Below are 16,430 nucleotides of genomic sequence, written 5' to 3'. Positions count from 1 at the left end.
TATTTGGCATGTAGACTGGGATTGAACCACCAGCCTTATAATTAATAGGGGATCTGCTCCACCACCTGAGCTACAGCTCCCACTGGCACGCCTTACATAGAAGAAGCAGAGCCTAGGGTCGAGGGGGATGATGTGCCCATCACTAGAGGTGAGGACACTGAGGTAGTTAAACAACTCCATAGGCCCTGGGGAAGATAAAATTCATAATTAGTTCCTTAAGGCCCTGGATTTTTTGGGGTTGTTGGAATTGGATTGGAATGGTTTTGCAACATCCATGGGATTGTGTTTCCCATGTTTAAGAAGTGAGAACAGAGGGTATGTTCCAGGGTGTACACTGGAGCTGGTCTATTTTGGTAAAGAGAGATTAGCATGAAAGCAAAACTATCAATTTATCAATCAATCTACACCCCTGAACTCAGTTATGGTCATGAGCTTTGGGAAGGGAGTAATAATTGGACTAAAACTAATTAATAATAATCCCAAAGACTATTAACATACTAATACAGCAATGCTGCAGACATAACTAGTGTTAACTGAATTATGTTAAACCTTATATTCACTTTGAATATTCATACATTTTAATATAGGTCATATTTATACAAACGCCTGTTTTTTAAGAATATTTTTTCACACGAGGCAACAACTTTATACTGAGCAGATTTTATTGTTGAAGCTTAGTGTTTGTAATTCGTAGATTTTATAATAAAAGCTTAATGTTCATAGCTAACCTGCCACTGAAGGTTCAAAATATATCAGCTATTAATAGCATAAAATGGAAACCCCACTATTAACAAAATTTACATGATTTGTATGACTTGCTGGTGAAGTTGATTTTTAGTTTTCATGAAAAGTGCTTTGAATTGTGGAACAGTATTATCTTTTTTCCTTCCATAAAAGATGGTCCAGTGATAAGAAAGGCAACAAGGGAAGCACTGAAGGGAGTATTCCCTAAAAATGTAGAAGATTTGACCAGCTGTTCTTTTCAATGTCATGCAAATACTTCCATATCTTTTATTTGAGTTACATTCCTAAGCAAAATGAACTGTTCATCTGCAACCCATAAAACAAGATACACAGAATAATGCCTGAAAAACTCTGGGAAATGACACATGAAAAACTAGAGCTACATATAGAGGGGTTAACTGATTGGGATACCAAAAAACAAATCATTATTTTGTACCGATACACTATACACAATACACTTTTGCATTTATTTCTGTGTAATAGTCTAAGCTAGCTATTATGCCTGAAATTGAAAACATCTTTCACTTTTGTATATGTCATCACTGATAGCAAAGAACTGATATATGAAGATTGAATTACATAGCAAAATATATGGATAGCATGAGGTTCCTGTTATCCAGAATTAGTATAAGTGGGTATAAAAATGAATGAAGGGATGGATAGGCAAGCCTGGGGAAATCAGCTTAGACTAAGAGCTAATTCCCAGGTCTGGCATATATTTAAAAGTGTTGGTGGACAACACTGAGTTTCAGCAAAGTTTTGATTGTGAATGTCTCCAGCTGCCTCTGCTGTCTTTACTGCTCATCTGCATAATGTGAATTTATTGCAGTCTTACCTAACATCACCACCTGTTCTATCAACCCATGTTCATGCTCACAGCTATTTCCCTATGGGCAGCAAGCACCAACAAACCATTTTTTTACCAAACTGCGTCCGGACAATGAGCACTTGTTTGTTTTTTCTTGAAAATTATCTAAATCTATGAGTAGTGAAATCGTTGGCTGACCTGACCAACCAACTGTTGGTTAGTTCTGTCTTTGTTCCGTTGGCTCTTTAGTGACATTTTTCCACTACTTTGCTTTTCATCACAGTTGGAAATGAAAGGAATCTGTGTTCATCACAGCTACTTAGTGAGAAATATGATGAATCACTGAGCTCAGTTGACCCTAGAGCCCAGACCTTGTCCCACACTGAAGGAATCCCCCCTGGCCTCAGTAAGTTCTGATGTGAACCAGTGAGTAAACAAATGAGTCGTAAACACAACAGATGGGACCTTCGATGACTAATTTCACTGGCCCATAAAGAGTGGCAGAAAGGGGCACATGATCAGAAACACTGAAAAGAAGGGAGCAATGGAAAGTTTGTGTTTTTCTGTCTTGCCTGCTGTCAAGTTTGGATCATGGAAAACACTTTTATTTCACACACCAAAGCATCGCGTCTTCCCGCTTCCATCGGTGTCATCGCTGCGCTATCAAATTGAAATCACAAAAAAAAAAATCATCTCCTGAGTGGATTTGTGTGGCAGAGTGTCGGCCTTTATCGCAGTTTTTATGACAGGGGGGGATGAAAATTCATGCAGATAACATATCACACGCCTCACACATCACTGAAATTAATTTTTTTTCTTTCAGTCACTCTGTCATCACTGACTGGCTTGTGTTTTCAGTAATCTCATTTGGAGGCGAGTAAAGCTGCCCAGGAAGAATTAAAAACACAATGGCTCTGACAGCAGCCTCCAAATTCTCTCCCATAAAGTCACCAGTTATGGGGGTGACTTGATTTCTTAGAGTTTACTGTTGCTACCATCTCCTCTTTCTCCTTTTGTTCTGTGCCAATGAAAGGCACCCATACATTACAGATTATTAAACCACTTTCATCTTCTCCCTTTGAGATGTATGCTGGTTTCTCTTTGTAAGTGATAAGCACGGTGCAGCACAAATGAGCGACGACTGCATAAAAAAAAGGAAAATTGGAAAGAAGATGGGAAGCTCTCTGTGTGTGTTGAAGAGGAAACTGCTTAGAGAATACCAACAGTGTGGAAAAGGAGCAGAGCAAGTGATCTGTCACAGCCACTGGCTTCACAGCCTCATTCCAGTACTTACCCTGAAAGCACAGATATCCCTCTATTGCCTCTAACACACACACATGCAAACAGATGAACACACTTGGTATTACCACACCTGCACATGCAATTATGTATATACATATAGGTGTGGAAGCAGATATGGAAACAAAGTCACGCAATCGTGTACCGGCTGTGGGTTCACACAAATACTTGCAGGCACCCACACTTTTCTTCCCATCAGTTCCCACATCTATCAGTGTGGGGTGAGAGATGATTTGGAGCGGCTCAGTGTTTTGATCATTAGTTTGGACTCATGGAGTGCAGCAGCAGTGAAAAATGAGACTGCTATCTCATGGCCACCTGTTCTTTTGATAAGAAAAAGAACAATTCCCAATCACAGGATGGATTGAACCTGATGTCGGGGGGGGGGCACACATACTGTGTGTGTGTGCTTGCATGCACTAGAATTTTGTTCTGTCAATCTATGTGAAATCTACAACAGAGCTGGGATAAGGGTATTGCATAAAGTAGAAAAATCATACAGCAGAAACTGCATGTGTGAATATGTCATGTGGTAGACTCCATTTCTTTCTTAGGCATCACTCAGTTTTTACACAATTACAGTTTTTCTCTGTGAAAGGAAAGTTTTGATAGTTACATTGTTCAATATTCTTGCTTTTCCATGACATTATTCTAAAGGAAGCACTGATATTACAAATTATACATAAAATTACATTTGCTTTATTTAAAATCTTTAAATTATTTATGTTTCTACTTTTCTGGCCTCTTGTTCTTTTGTGATTTCTGATCTCTTGTAAAAAGAAAAGGAGATGTAGTGTGATGTTAATAATTGATTCCCTAAACTGCTAAGGCTAGAGACACTAGAGGTGACTGAACTTGATTTTGTTACATTGGTTGAAAAAATTATTTGACCCCCTTCTGAATTTGTACATTTCCTCACAAAGAAATGAACAGTTTCTATTTTTATGTTAGTTTAGTTTTCATGGAGAGAGACAGCGTATCAATCATTAATAAGCTCCTCCCATGTAGTTTTGGGGTGATCTGCCACCTATCTCATGATCATTCTTACCCCATGAGGCAAGCTCTTGCTTGAAGCTCCAGACTAAGTGTCACTAATTGTTATTAGTGTTATTATTCAGAATTCCATTTCTGAATAATCGGACCAACAGTTGTCACTTTCTCGCTGATGGTCTTGCAGACCATTCCAACTTTGTGCAGGTCTACAACTTTGTCTTTGTTGTCCTTCGACAGCTCTTTGGTCTTGCCTATGGTGGTGAAGAGGTTGGAATGGAAGGAATCAATTCTGTGGACAGGTGTGAGTGTCATGAACCGCTGTGTGGCAGGCAGGAGATGTGGACCCAAAATGCAGGCGCTCAGACTCAAGGTGTTAACTCAAAGTCACAGCTTTATTGGCTGACAGGAAAACATACAAACTAAAACTCACAGTGAGACACAGGGAGATCCACACAGCATGAGGGATGACGCGACACTGACAAAAAGACACACTGGGCTTAAATACACTGAGGGAGTCATCAAGGAATTAGAGACAGAAGGGGGACACAGCTGGGAGGAATAAGACCTAACGAGACAGGGAGAGCAAAGCCGGAACACTGACATCAGACAGGAACAAGAACCTTCAAAGTAAAACAGGAAACAAAACACACTTTACTAAGACACGGACTAGACAGAGAGAGACAGACTTGACACTGACCAAGCCTACTAAATAATAATCATAATCAAAACAGTATCACTGATAAATCAAATCATAATCTAGAAAAACACCAAAGCATGAAAAACAGAAGCTGGGTCAACATGACCCAGAACCGTGACAGTGAGATCAGAAGTTTCTGTAACTGGTTGATTGTAATCTGTCTCATGGGCACAAAGCCAGCACACAGTGTAAATTTGTTGCGGGTTGTACGAGATCAAATACTTGTTTCATTCCAGTAATTAATTTAACTTTAATGTAGTTTTTCTGGATTTTTAGCTGATATTTTCTCTCTCTATTAAAATGAAATTACCATCAAAAATATCAGAGATTGTTCATTTTTTGCAAGTGAGCAAATGTACAAATTCAGCAGGGAATTATTCCCCCCACTGTGTACAAAATTGTGTCCAAGATCTTTTTATAATTTGTACAGTGAGTGAGATAGTTTTCATTCCCTATAAAATCCCCCACATACTTGTATGCAGGTTGTTTGATGATACATGTTTATATCTTTTTAGAGAAAGAAGCATCTTAACAAACGAACAGAGCATGGTGGCTCTTGGTTTGGGGATCAAATTAAAGTGCCAAAACAGTAGGAGGAACCTTTATATGACCAGTGATGCTGAGAGCAGAAGGAGTGCAGGGGATAGACTGGTTATCTTGCAGCTCTGCAGTGAGCAGACAAGCAGCGATCAACCAGATTGGTGTTAGGATTCGGTGGTGATAACACCGAGTTGCTTTTTGCAAGCAGTAGTTAACCATGTTAAACTGAACTTTACGAGTCTGAGTCATTTCCAAAATGGGGCTATTTCTTCTCCCCGCCCCAATCAGCATGACTAGATACCAGGGGAAATAAGACATATTGCCCACATTTAATTGATGAAAGCAATCTTTTACCCTCAGAGCCAGATCAGCTCCAGTTCATTTAGTAATCCTGCCACCTCTGTCTCCTTAAAATTATTTCTCTCTGTTTTTCAGCCTTTTGGGGAAATACTCACAAAACTACTCAGAAACTTTGAGAATGAACTGCAAGTGGCCTTTAGACACTATGTTGTTGCGTTGAAAAAAAAAAAAAAAAAAAAAAAACTTCAAAGCTACTGTCGGACAAGTGACCTATAACAGCAATCTTTTGATCATGAATGTTTCAGTTTCACCAAAGAGCGTAATAAGTGATTTTTATCCGTTTATCCTACATCTTTCAGAACATGAGACTGGAATGGGGATTATGAAGGAAGAATCATTTTAAAAGTTTGGTAAAATACTTCATTCTGTATGAATTGGCAGAAAGCCGCTGCGGGGTTTCAACACAGTTGAGGATTGCTTAAGGCAAAATATTGTTTGCAGATTTCGATAACCTTTGCATGTATCTAAATGAAAGATTTCTTATCACAGCAGAGCAGGTGAGCATACCGACATTAGCAAACATCTGGCTTGTGCTGGAGTTTCTTGCGGCTTTGAGCAACAGCTTCATGCTGTCATTATAATCCACTGTGAGTCTCTGCAACCTGCCTTTTTTTGTAGCAACGCTCCAGATTGGCAGCATATGGGTAGGTACAAAAATGCCTTCAAAGATGCTGTATAATATCTACATTTAAGACCTAGAATATTTGATTCTGTGTAATGAGGATAGACAATGCTACCATTGTCTATCCTCATTACTTGAAACATCACAGATCATTTATTTCCCTAAATATTTCGTGTCATTACCCATTCTAAAATCAGGAAATACAGTTTTCACTCACTATGGGACTCAGAAGTCTCTAAACATATAAACACTGCATCATTTTTCATATAATAATAATCTAAAATGCACAAAACATGTTCATATTTAAATCCCAACTAGCTATAGTTAGTCCCCAAGGTCTGCATGGTTTAATAACATGCTCTTAATAAACAGATAAAATCCAGTCTTGTAAAATCTTATGCACCAAAAATCCAGGGAAGCAAATAGCTAGCAAGATAGCAAGTATTATTACGTGGTACTTAAAATATCAAGGGCCTCTTGTGGTGGTAGGCACATGCTCCTTATCTCTAATGTTCAAGGTCTAATTTTGTTCATTTTTGGGTGAGAAGGAGCAGGAAATAAAATCTGAACAGAAAGCTAAAGGACACAATTATGGTCTACAATGCAATACAGAATTTTATTGTACAGAAAAGGCTCGGAATATGAGTTAAATAAATTCGTTTCTATGATGAATAAAACAAGTTTTTACGGAACATTTTAAACCACAAGTCCAATCTTTCATTGTGAAGAAGCTGTTTTAAGAGATGTGGCAGATTCGTTAAACGGAGTTGAACAGAAGAGCGATTGGAGGTGAGCTGAGAGCCTTGTCAGCAGTATTAACTCACTTGATCCTAAAATATGAATAATTGCTTGGCTTATTTTGGGATGATGAGTCAGAGATTCCCTCCCTATTCTTATGCAACCACAGGCGGAACGTGAGGTGGCAGCTTATGAGAGCTCCAATTTTGTGGGTAAGTCTGGCACATCTTTATTGATTTCTTCTTCTCCCATGTGTTTATGTAGGCTCCACTACATAAAGAAGGCGTGTGAAGGGGAACAAATGGACATCTCATCCGTTCTCGTTCAGTGTTTAACACCCACACCTTGACTGAAGCCTCGGTGAGATGATTTCTATATGAGGAGACTGAACCCACACGTTTTTTCCTCTCCAAATGCTCAGTAGGGGTGAGCCTTTGGATGTACGCCCAAGAAAAACACACTACCACAGAGGCAAACACCAGGGGGCAGTAGTAGTCTTCAAGCCCCCTCAGTGAACCTCGACCCAGCTGTGTGTACGCGTGTGAGAGAAAGGGATCCTCAGCAGCATCTTCTCCACAATCCTCAGTCCTAAAAAGCCTTTTAAAAGGCTGTATGAAAATTCATTGTGCTTTCAAACTGACCTATTTTGGGAGATTGGTTGTTTAGCTTCTCTGAAATTTTCCTCTTTTTTTCCCCACTCATATTCTCTCTTATCATGATGAGGATTTTGAGAAGACAGAGGAAATATTGGCAAGTTGCTGGAGCAGATTTAAAAGCAACGGAAGCAGGAGCATAGTTTGAGATTGCCTGTGCTAAAAATAGAGCTGTAATACCCAACGTATCTCTTATTTTCCATGAATTGCCTAAAGAACATATGGCAGTTATGCACCCACACACAGCCAACATCCACACACACAGAAATATTACACATTATTCCTCTTCCGTTCATTTTTTTTTTTTTTTTTTTACTCTTTTATGCCTTTTCATAAAGCTTTTTGGACAAGCAAAAATGCCACCATCACTCTGTGGTAGCACTCCATTTCAGGAGAAACGCACGTAGTAAACAAAGTAATCCCCTCCTTCATATTTTAAGGATTAATATCATATTTATTCATAAGCTTAGCGGGAAGACTGCTGTCGTGCCTGTGAAGGGACACTTAAGCTACACACATTCACAGACGGACATGCGCAAACAGCCATTAAGTGTCATGCGGGCCGGCTCAAACACACGTGTCCTTGTCTTCTTTTCGTGATGACATGATGTGTGGGTGGCAGATTGATTTGGTCCAGCGAGGGAGAGAAACAATCAGATCAAAGAGGAAGTTAAAGTGAGAGAGAGAGAGAGAGAGAGAGCAAGAGAGGGAGAATGAGCAAAGGGGAAGGGAGGACGTTGCGTTGGGGAGGTGAGAGAGCGAGAGACGGAGCTCTTCCACTTTGACTTGATAGATTTAACTCTCATTCAAAGAGACAGACTTATGACACATGGGAAAGAGATTTGCTTTTCTTTCCTTTTATCTGTGCTACTAGCATCTCTTCTATGTGCACAACCCACTCATGTACACATCCATTTTTGTAAAAAAACACCTGAAACTCTGCTGTCCACACTCTCTGCTCTGCACAAAGAAACTCACAAACCTCTAGCACTCATCTTTCCTGCTTCCCATACTTCTCCCCTTCTTTTCTTTCAGAGGTGGCTCCAGCTAAAAACCTCAGGGCTCAGGGGTTGCATTAGGGAGGTCCACTGTCTACAGTCCCCAATCACTGAGCTGTACGAAGGGTTTCAGGACACCACTATCTATCTGATTGCCTGTGTGATAAAAGAATAAAGCTGTTAAAAGAGGATGAGAAGAAGAAGCAAGGGGGGGGGGGGGGGGGGGTGTCACCATAACAGTCTTTGGGGTGCCATAAGTTTCCCTCCCTCAGGGGCAAGATTGTGCACCTCCGATTTCCCTGCATGCTCAGTACCCAGACTGATAAGTCCAGGCAAAGTGTGGGGTGCTTCCAGATAAGTGCTTGTGCGGTATCTTGGTGACATTTTGTTCATGACTGTGTGAGAATGGTGTGTTTATTGTGTGTTTGCTTGTGGTCCCAGGCGAGGATTACCTTAGCACTCATTATCACTCATGGTGAAGATCATCATTACAGCCCTGCTGGCCTAGCATGGCTCCCCTACATCCCTCCAGTAGCTCACTGCTATTACCCACACTGCTCTGAGACACACTGTAGGCTGCGACTAGCAGCAAAGGGCATATACTGTACATAAAATGAGAGTGTCTGATGCTTTGCTTCCATCAGGAAAAAACACCAAATATTAGCCATAAGTGAAACACAAACATCCTCTGAAAGCACGTGCGTTGAAAGCCTGCAGATGTACGACTCTGTTGGTATTGTTTCATCTGAGTGAAAGCTGCTTACAAGCTGCTCCAGCAGTTTACAAATCTGTCTCTGGAAAACAATTTCACTTTCACAGACCTCCCTCTCCCTCACACCCATTGTTCTCAGTCTTCAGTTTCCCAAGTGGGCATTATAGCAAGCTCACCCCTTGATCTCACTTTCTGGATCAAATTCATTCTTCCGTGATAGCAGCTGCATAGCAGAATAACTGCTTTGTTATGCAAATTGTTAATGTGCTGAAGTTACTACATGTGCATGATATTGATCATATAATAAGTAAACTGCAAACTGAAACGTTTGAAGGCAGAAGGTCAGAAATATTGTGTGTCAAACTCCAGCTTTAAGCGTTACAAATAAAATCCCACGAATAATTTAGAATTCATGAGGCTACAGTTCACAGATCTTTCCAGTTTTTATTTAGACCTCTGAAGTTTTTTTTTTCCTCTGCTCAGCTCATTACCAGCAAACTTTCAGGCTGATTGTTGCCTCTGTCCACCCACTCTGTCTTATTAAACCCCTCTTCTATGTGTTATGTGTCTTATTTGATTTGTCTTTTAATTTTGCTTCTTTGATTTGCTGGTGTGAAATTAGCTCTTACATCCTGAACCACCTTTCCACTGCTACTTTTTCTGTAGCTTTTCAGTTTGACTCAATTGTTCTTTCTCACAAAGATTTGTTTGTTGGTTTGTTTGTGTTAGTTTGTGGAAATTCACTGAACTCTGAGTTCACGTTCTTCATTTAAAGGTGCTTTGAACAATAGGCCAATGATGCCAGAGCTAGACACTTCTCCGATCTCCAATAATAGATGAAATCTAAAAATTTTCCTTTGATATAATAGTAGTTTTATTATTTCTGCATCACCTGCTGCAGCTGTTTTCTCATGTGCAAATTGTAATATTTTCCTTTCATTGTAAATAAGATAATGAATAATCAAGCCAATATTATCCCACTTAATTCCTACACTATGTATTTCAAATCTTCAGAAAATACTTACATGAGTGAGATGGAATAAACAAGTCTATGAAACCCTAGTTTGCCCCATATGGCATTCATATAACAAATAACATTAATAACAATCTTAAACATGCCTTCCTTCTGTTACTACTGGGGGAAAAAAAGCCTTTGCAGTCTCAAAACAACCCTTATCTCAAAGTCGACTTCAAACCTCAAAAATATGCGAATCGCAGTATTCTGATCCACTAACAGCAAGCATGTCTGGTTCAGCCATCATTTTCCTTTTCTGTCTCTCTTTGTGTCACAGGCCAGAAGGCTAGTACGTGGGAGTGGAACCCAAAAGCAGACTCGATGGACAAAACAAGATGATATTTAACAAGGTTTTATTGTGCACAGGAAACATGTACAAAAGGCGACAAGAGGAACGTAGCAAGGGTCTCTGACACAGAGGCACTGAAACAGAGGAGAGGGCGGTTAGATCCAGAGCTGTGGTGCGGATGGCCGAAGGTGAGTTTAATCGGTTCGGGCTTACTTGCAGGTGGGATGTGAGAGGCTTCGGGAGGGTAGCCGAGTGAGCGTCTGGCTGAATGAAGGGGTCTGTGAAAGGTGAGGTTCCAACCTTGTGACTCCAGGAATCCAGGAGTGATGGCAGGCGAGTCCAGTGAGTAGTGCTGTTTCCAGGAAAGGGGCTTCAAGCAGGTTTGGAGAGTGTTACCAGGTGTGGCCAGCATCCAGGATATTACACTGCAGGTGAGGTTAATCGGAGGCAAGAGATCTAGGGACACATGGAGATGGGAGTAAGTACAAGGGAACCCCCCCCCAGACAAACAAACAAACAAACAAACAAACAAACAAACACCATGAGCTGTGGGAGACAAGGAGGCCTAGTTACCACCATGAGGTAGCTGACAAACTAGCAAAGAGTGCAGGATTGCACTGGCCTTAAGAGTCGCTGATGGATTACAGGTGAGAGAAGCAGGTGAGGAACCAGAGCCTCATCCACATGGGCGGACACAGGAACTCACAGGACTCAAATGGAAGAATACCACATACTCATTCACATTATGACACTCTGATAGAACTTTTGCTGTTGGTAATCATTTGCAGTTGAGCATAAACTGAAAGGTATTTTTTATGAGTGGTATGTAAAAAATATTGTTACAAACCTTTAACCATTTTAATATGTCTGTCTAATTAGAAATGATTGTGTAAAATGTGATACAAAAATGATGAGGTTTTTATTTATGTCCGTGTGTGACACCAAGTAGCAGGGAAGTGTCAGTCAGAATTCTTGGGGTCTCACCACAGTGTAAGATTTGTTTCTTCTTTTTGCATGTGAAAGATATTTAGAAACTCAGGCTGTGACAAAGGTGATTATTCATGCTACTTTTTTTCCATTTCATTTAGGCTGCTTTAATTAATTTTTCAGTTTGCAAACCATCCTGGGATTTTTAAGCAGTGATTCAGAATGAGTCTGCAAAAGCGTTGACCAAGAGATCCTGTGAAACTCTTTCCTCCAAATCAAATTCAGATTCTAGTTCGAAATAATTGTGATTACCTTATAGAATCACACACCTTTCTCCATTAAAGATCTAGCTTAAATGGCCTTCATAGAGCTTTTCTAGTCTCACTGATCACTCAGAGAGCTTTACACTTTAAGCTAGGTATAACTTTTTCCCATATATTCACATATATATTGATGTGCACTAAATATTTATCTACCTTGCAGCCACACCTTAAACCACTCACCAATTTACCAAACATGTCTTTGGACTGTAAGAGGACCTGTAGGAAATCTATACAGGATTTACAGATACAGGAAAGAGAAAGGCCCAAGCTAACCAGAAAATGACACTATGCCAACACTCTTTCATTATCACTGTGACCCTTTGTGACATGTAGACCTTTCAAAACCTTTTGTAGGTAGTGGTGTAGACTTGAAATGTGTTGACTCTGTGAATAGCTTAAAAAAAACAGTTAACGTCCTAGGACCTGGCGTCCACATATGTGGACATCACATTTTGGGTTATTTAGACCAAAATACTCAATTTTGCTCTACAAGGGCCTGATATCCACTTACGAGGACATTATACTGCTTCTGTTCTATCGAAATTTTAAACAAATATCCTCATATGTGGCTTTCATTTTTCTTAGAAACAAAAATCAGGTAAAAAAAAAAAAAAAATCTGGTAATTCTTTGTTTTTACATTCATCGGGTCCCAATATGCCCAAATATCAAAGAGAAATTAAAAATGCATGCCGTGGAAGAGTTCGGGTCTTAGGAGGTTAAGTTCAAGACCCAAGTATTTTAGAAGTGCTGTTGAGAAGTAATCATTTCATTTATTTTATACCTTATTTCTAATTCCACTGCCTTTATTACTTTTCATTTTGATTCATGTTGTCTAATGAAGAAAGATACTTAATAAGTAAAATTGTTTACATCCACAAAGGAGGGAAACTACAATGAGGTCTTGAAATATATGCCACAGAGCAGCAAAGAAAGGCTTTTGTCACACAAAAGTGAAACTTTTCCTCCCTTTTTTACTATTTGTCAAAAAGTAATCTTGAAAACCTGAAAGCTGTCATCCAGTTCTTATTGCAAGTTGAAATATAGTCTTTAAAAGTACAGCTGTATTATTATTCATGAGTGACATCAAATCACATTTCACCTACATTTTAATGTTGACAGAAGAAAAGTGGTGGGTTGTGAATAATAATGTCATCTCAAGAGGTTCTGATTATTTTTCTGCATGCCTGGAGAATAATAAGACTCAGCAGCCCCCATAGCCAGACAGAAATACTACTAATGATTTTCATCTGCTTTAAACATAGTTTAGTGAGAACTTTAGCTGTTAAACATACTGTTTTTATAGCTTGGCCCAAAGCCAGTGAAACTTTTAGACTTCCTTATGCTGTAATGTACTGGTTTCGATGGATGAACTTCAATCACTCATTCAATAACATCAGCGTAGAGGCACACACTCCAGGGAATATATTCTTGGAGCTGATCCTCTTCTCTTTAAATGCAGAGAAACATAAAAGAAAAAAAGTCCATCTAAGGCTTTAAAAGCTGATTTGATGTGTGATGTTGCACATAAGAATAGAAAGGGAGCTAAAGGGCAGAGAGATGGCAGAATCGATGGTTATCTCTGTTCATTTGACAGTGACATATAGAGAAAATCATTCTGCAATATGCTTAAACATTTTTTCTGGTTGCTTCCCTCCCTTTTTGCGTCACCTTTGGTTTGAAATTTCTCCTTACACTGACATAGCTGCAGCGGAAAGGAGCAATGAGGTGTGGCTGAGGTGTACAAGACTATTTTTAAATGTAAACAGAGGCATTCACAACCATCGAGTCACATCTGTCTCTGTCTGCAGATCTGCCTCCTCCTTTCTTTTTTCCACACATGGCCCAAAATATTCACCCACACGCACACACAAATACTCGGTGTCGTTCTCTATCCCATCATCCCAATTCACACTCCCTTTCAGATGTTTAATCACTGCAGAGGATTGTGGGATACAGTGCTGATGGGAAAAAAAAAAAAAAAAGTAACAAAGCTGAGCAGATATTGGTTGTGCAGTAGTTGACTCAGATTCCAGCCTCAGCAGTTCTAACCTCAGCTGACCTTGAGGTGTTGTTAGAGGGAGATGTGGAAAGCTGTCTGCCTGTCTGGCTCAGCACGGGGCCTTCCTCCTTGTTTCACAAATAAACACGTATGCACTCATCGCGTAACCTACTTGCTTTTCAATTTCCTTCTCTTAACTCAAGCTCGTGTAAAAATATACAGTGTTTTCTCTAATCCACCAATTATACTGTCTCCCTCTCTGCCTCCTTCTGTCACACACACTCGTACACACAGCAGACTAATCTCATCACTTGTAACACGTAGCGGAAATGAGTCTCTCTCTGCCATTACCAGCTGCCACTTCTACCACAATCTATTGCTCATACATCGATCAGCCACAACATTAAAACCATACGTGGCTCCACCACGTGACTGAAGAATCTCTGACCCTTTGAATAATGGAAGTGAAACATCTAAGAGCTTTGGCTATTCGGTACCAGATCCACTGGGTCTTGTGGGGTAAACTCTCCATGAATTGGACTTATTCAGGTATATTCGTAGATGGTAGAATTTAAGGACGAAATCCTGCAGGAGGCTTGTTTCTTGACCATGTGTCCTCGATCCAACACAGCTGATTTAAATTGCTAAATTACTTTCTCAACATGCCTTGAAGTTCTCCAGGCTTGGTAATCAACTAATTATTTGATTCAGGTGTGCTGACCCCGTGATATCTAAAACCTGCAGGACACCGGCCCTTGAGGTTTGGAGTTCCCCACCCCTGTCGTAAGGGGTGTGTTTGATCTACACGCACTTTATGCACAGCATTGTTGGTACATGTTGAGGTAGCAGCATGTATGTTTCTGGAGTTTTCCAGAAACACATTGTACCAAGATGATCAATGATGTTCATGTCACTTGCTAGTGGTAATAATCAGCGATCAGCGTACAGCACCTGCTGTTGCTGCAGGTCCCTGTCTGAAGGTACCAGAGCATGTAACTGTGCAGCCTATTGTCACCAGGACGCAGTGTTAAAACAACACCTGATAATAAGGGCTGCTCTTGTTTATGCTTGGGCTGGTGTTGGTCCTTGTTAGCCTCAACCACAGAGGAGACAGAAGTCATAATAGTCAAGGAAATGACAGGAAAAACTGTACACTGCAGTCAGTGGTTGTATTGTGCATGCATGCCTGTTGATCTTTGATTTACATGTCTTTTTTAAACACTTCTTTCTCTTTATAACAAACTCCACTGTCACCTGTCCTGTTCATGCTAACTTTTCAACCAGTCAGCATTCTGCCTTTGCATAGCCTCATCACATCAATGTTGGAAATGATCCCCAGAGATTTTAATCCATATTGAGATGCTGGAGATTTGTTGGCTGCACATCCATGTTATGAATTTCTCATTCCACCACATTCCAAAGGAGCACAAATGGACTGAGATCTGGTGACAGAAAACTATTATTAGTGTCATGGTCAAGAAACGAGACCTTTGTGACATGGCACATTGTCCTGTTTGAAACAGTCATAAAAAGATGGCTATGCTGTAGTCATAAACGGATGGACATGGTCATCAATAATACTCAGTAGGCTGCTGCATTTAAATGATGCTGAGTTTATACTGAAGAGCCCAAAGTGTGCCAAGAAAATATCCCCCACAGCATTACACCACCCACAGTAGCCCAAAATGTTGATACAAGGCAAGATGGATTCATGTCTGTGACTCAGTTTCATTTTCTCTGCTACGGAGCCCCGCAGGGGACATGGGAGAAAAAAAAAATTAAGACGGACTTTTGCGAGATCTCGCAAAACTAACTCGGGATCTCGCAAAACTTTTGCGAGCTCTCGCAAAACAAACTCGGGATCTCGCAAAACTTTTGCGAGATCTCGCAAAACAAACTCGGGATCTCGCAAAACTTTTGCGAGATCTCGCAAAAGTTTTAGCCGCATTCTTCGGACGCCGGCTCGAAGCCGACCGGGAGGTCGAGGCACGATGTGCCGGGAAAGCGGTGTTCCTCCCGGCTGTAGTAGGTCTCGACCTCCCATTAGCTCGAAGCTAACAGGAGGTCGAGACCTCCTGTTAGCTCGAAGCTAACGGGAAGAATGCGGCTAAAACTTTTGCGAGATCTCGCAAAAGTTTTGCGAGATCCCGAGTTTGTTTTGCGAGAGCTCGCAAAAGTTTTGCGAGATCCCGAGTTTGTTTTGCGAGATCTCGCAAAAGTTTTGCGAGATCCCGAGTTTGTTTTGCGAGAGCTCGCAAAAGTTTTGCGAGATCCCGAGTTTGTTTTGCGAGATCTCGCAAAAGTCCGTCTTAATTTTTTTTTCTCCCATGTCCCCTCCGGGGCTCCGTACTCTGCTGACAGGAGTGGCACCCGTGTGATCTTCTGCTGTCGTAGCCCATCTGTTTCAAGGTTTGACATGTTGTGTGTTCAATAGATCGTCAGTTTCTGATCCACCAGGACCAAGAACCATGCCATGTTGAAAGTCACTTAAATCACTTTTCTTCCCCATTCTGATGCTCAGTTTGAACTTCAACAAGTGGTCTATTTGTAGTCCTTAAAAATGTGGTCGGTAAATGTATATTAAATCTATTAAAGGCCCTGTGGTCTTCAAGTGCTTACCTGCCTTACCATCTCTCTATGTATCCTTACCTGTGCGCCCTGCACCTGCAGTCATTTGTTATTCGCCTCCTGCACTTAAGCGCCAGTGCATCC

The sequence above is a fragment of the Perissodus microlepis genome, chromosome 12 (assembly GCF_051167445.1).
Source record: "Perissodus microlepis isolate ML-2025 ecotype Zambia chromosome 12, ASM5116744v1, whole genome shotgun sequence".
NCBI lineage: Eukaryota > Metazoa > Chordata > Actinopteri > Cichliformes > Cichlidae > Perissodus > Perissodus microlepis.
The sequence above is the reverse complement of the archived record's forward strand: the minus strand, read 5'-3'. Positions refer to the sequence as shown.